At 54.2% G+C, this 3,375-nt stretch overlaps 1 long non-coding RNA gene across 1 annotated transcript; it reads right to left on the bottom strand.

The window, feature by feature from the left end:
* Positions 1-597: 597 nt before the first annotated feature.
* On the bottom strand, positions 598-1,963 carry LOC123521899. Its single transcript, XR_006680243.1, has 3 exons — positions 1,708-1,963; positions 1,140-1,538; positions 598-927 (listed from the first exon to the last, which is right to left on the bottom strand). It is a non-coding gene; the product is annotated as an uncharacterized LOC123521899 (long non-coding RNA).
* Between the last annotated feature and the right edge of the window lie 1,412 nt (positions 1,964-3,375).

Raw genomic sequence — 3,375 nt, forward strand, 5'->3', positions numbered from 1 at the left:
TCGTCCTGATTTCACCCCCAATCACATACATTCTCCCACCCTCCGAGACACAAGCACTGCAAACAGGGGGACTCACAGGTGGCAAAATCACATGGCAGTAAGGCTTGAGCTTAAAAGCCCAGCGTCGCCACGTTCATGCAGCGTGGGTTATGTAGCCTGTGTTAGTCCCGGTTGACTACAGAAACAAATTCATCCACACTTATATGTGTATAAGAAAGAGCTTTATATAACGGGTAACTGTATATTAAGGAAACATCCCAGCCCAGTCCAGATGAAGTCCATAAGTCCGATATTAGCCCATATATCTGATACCAGTCTAGAAATTTCTCTTCAGACTCACACAACCCATGCAATGATGCTGAATGCAAGATCACAGGCCTGTGGGTGGAAAGTCTTGTGGATCCAGTGGTGGTGGAAGCATCTCAGTCCTGGCAGGGGTCTCCACATGGCTCCTCCTGCTCCAGGCTTCTGGCTCCATCAGCATAGCTCCAGGTGGTTTGTCATCAGGAATCTCTCCCAGGGAGAGTGTGTGTCCCGCCTCCAGGAAGGAAGACAGGAGTTCCCAGAATCCTTAGGAGAAGGCCATGCCCACACGGCAGCCTCATTGGCTATGACTTGATTGACAGGCTAGACTCCATCCCTTCGCTCACGTTGACAGTAGATTACGTAACTGACACATAACTTGTCCAATGTCACATGCTCAGATGTTCACAGACTCACCGGCAAATGTGTCTGTGTACACACACGTACCTATGTGAACGTACACCCTCGGGCTCACCTGGCAGTCATAGGGGTCCTTATAGTTCCTGGGGACACTGGCGTCAGGGCCTCGCTTCACTTGTTGAGGTTCTTCAATTCTTGCAGCTGCTCCTCACATCCCTCCAGGAAGTCCGTCAGACAACTCCCCTCCTGATGCACCTGCAGAGCCTGAGCACATGAAGGGAGACCAGATGAGGGGCCCCTGCGGAGGGGAGGGCCAGGGATGGAACACTTGGTCCCTCCAGCCCCTCAGACCACTCTGACGGGTGGTCTATTCTTAGAAAGGACAGATGGCTGTGCCCCCACGTCCTGTAAGCAGAGCAGGATCCCCCTACTCCAGGCCAGAGTCCCAGGTTTGGGTGCTGCCTTCTGACACCTACCTTCTCCAAAGAGCTACAGCGGACACTCTCTAGACTCAGCGCTTCATTCTGAAGCTTCGTGGCCAATGTCTCCAGAGGCAGCTCCAGGAGGGCCTTGGCGTCTAGACTCGGCTCCTATAGAGATGAGTGGGGTAAGCAGGTATCAAAGGCCCTCCCCCCAATACCTCCCCTCACACACTCCACTGGACACAAGGCTGCACATAAGTCGAGGTGCTCAGTCCCTGTGTTCATCCTGAGCAAACACCTTCCCTGTTTTGTCTCTGGGTTGGCATGCAAGTCCTCTGGGCACAGCTGTTCCCCCTCTTGTGGTCTTCCCAGAGCCCAGGCCAGGGCCGGCTCACAGGAGAGCTTGCCTCTTCCTCTGGGTTGCTACTCTCATTCATCACAAGGAGAGTGGCCCTAGAAACAAAAATACAGGCCTCTGTGGGTATGGAAAGCGGAGTTCAACAACGAGCTGTTTGCCTCAGGGAGCACCCCAAACAACCCATTGCACCCTTCCATCCAGCCCCTGCTTCGACTGCCCTGACAGCAGGGGTCCTGCCCAGATAGACACGTCCCTTTCAATGACCTGTGTCCTTCAGCAAGAACGAACTGAGACTTCCTCTAGAATCATGCGTCCAGTGCCGAGTGACCGTGGACAAAGTCCCTCCACCTCTGAACAGCCCGCCGGAGTATGAAGGCAGGCATCACAGAGGCAAGCAGGACATGCCAAGGACCAGAGTGCCTTCTCTCCTTCCTCCTCGGGCCTGATGGGGACCCAGCCCCAGCAAACTGCAGTGTGGGTTAGGGGGGCGAGAGGGGGTGAGCGAGCATGAATGGATCCTCTTGGTCCTGGGGAAAAAAAAAAGAGAGACAGAGGAATTTCTCTGAGAAATGAGGGGTACCCTGGCTCCATTGTCTTTTCTTTCCCTCACACTAAAAGCCACCTCAGCCTGGCTTCTGCCCTTTCACTCCCCTGAGCCCCTCCTCAACCAGATCCCCAAAGCTTCTTGGTTAAAGCTCTTAAACTCCCCTCAGTGCTCCTCTTACTCTGCTCTCCTGGAGTCTCAGTGCACCCCGACTCCCCTGGCTTCCTCCTGCCTCCTGTAGCACAGTGGTTCTCAACCTTCCTAATGCCGCGGTCCTTTAATATAGGTCCTCATGTGGTGGTGACCCCAAAACCATAAAATTATTTTCCTTGCTACTTTATAACTGTAAGTTTGCTACTGTTATGAAGCATCATGTAAATATCTGATATATGCAGGATGTAGTAGGCGACCCCTGTGAAAGGGTCATTTGACCCTAAGGGGGTCACGACCCACAGGTTGAGAACTGCTGTAGCTCCTTCTCAGTTTCCTTGGCCCCTCTGTAAATGCTGCGGTTCCTTGAGACGTGGCCTGGGTTCTCCTCTCCCCCTACCTGCCCATTCTTCCCCAGTGACTTCAGCCAGGAGCAGCTTCTCCCTTGGTCCCCTGGGCCCTTTCACTGTTCCCTTCTGTGTTCTCAGAAACCCCACCATAACTAGTTATGTCCTTTCTCCTGGAGAACTCCTACACTGCCCAGCCCAGCTCAAATGCCCACCTCTCCTGAGAAGGCTTCCCCACATCCCCCTCCTCTTGGGCACCTGCCCCTCCAGCCCCCCTTCCCCAACACACTCAGCAGCAGAGCTGCCTCCTCTTAGCACGACTCTGTTTGCACCGCACCTGGCCTGGAATGGGAGCCTCCTTAAGGCAAGTCTGGGCCAGAGAGGAAATTCGTTTTATTGCTCCAAGGTCTAGCACAAGACACGACACAGAGGAGCCCGCTGGGATCTGGCAGAACTGACCTGCACTGGCTGTATGGGACTGAACGCCGTGTCTCAGCCTCCTCCCTCCCCGAGGTCCACGTGAGACCTTGGGGGTATTTCTGGAAACAAATTGGCCCGACTGAGACCAAGTCCAGGGCAGACCTGAATAGCTTTGGTGGGGAGGAAAGAAGATGCAAAGAGAGAAGTCTGCGGTCACGGAGACAGGCTAGAGACCCATAGGTCACCTCACCCCAAGCCCCTGACAATCCCCCACTCCGTCAGATGCCCACACCTCATGCCCACCAGATACCTCTTCAAATCGCCGAGATCTCCCCCAGGAGATCTTCCTTCGTACGTACCAGGAGGCTTCAAACAGTTCCTGGGAATATCCCACTTTCCCAGAAGCTTCTTGAAGGTCCCGTGTATCCCACACCATATGCCCAGATACACAGCCAGCACTGTCCTCACGGC

The sequence above is a fragment of the Echinops telfairi genome, unplaced genomic scaffold (genome assembly GCF_000313985.2).
Source record: "Echinops telfairi isolate 266 unplaced genomic scaffold, ASM31398v2 ScPeMD7_443;HRSCAF=831, whole genome shotgun sequence".
Lineage (NCBI taxonomy): Eukaryota > Metazoa > Chordata > Mammalia > Afrosoricida > Tenrecidae > Echinops > Echinops telfairi.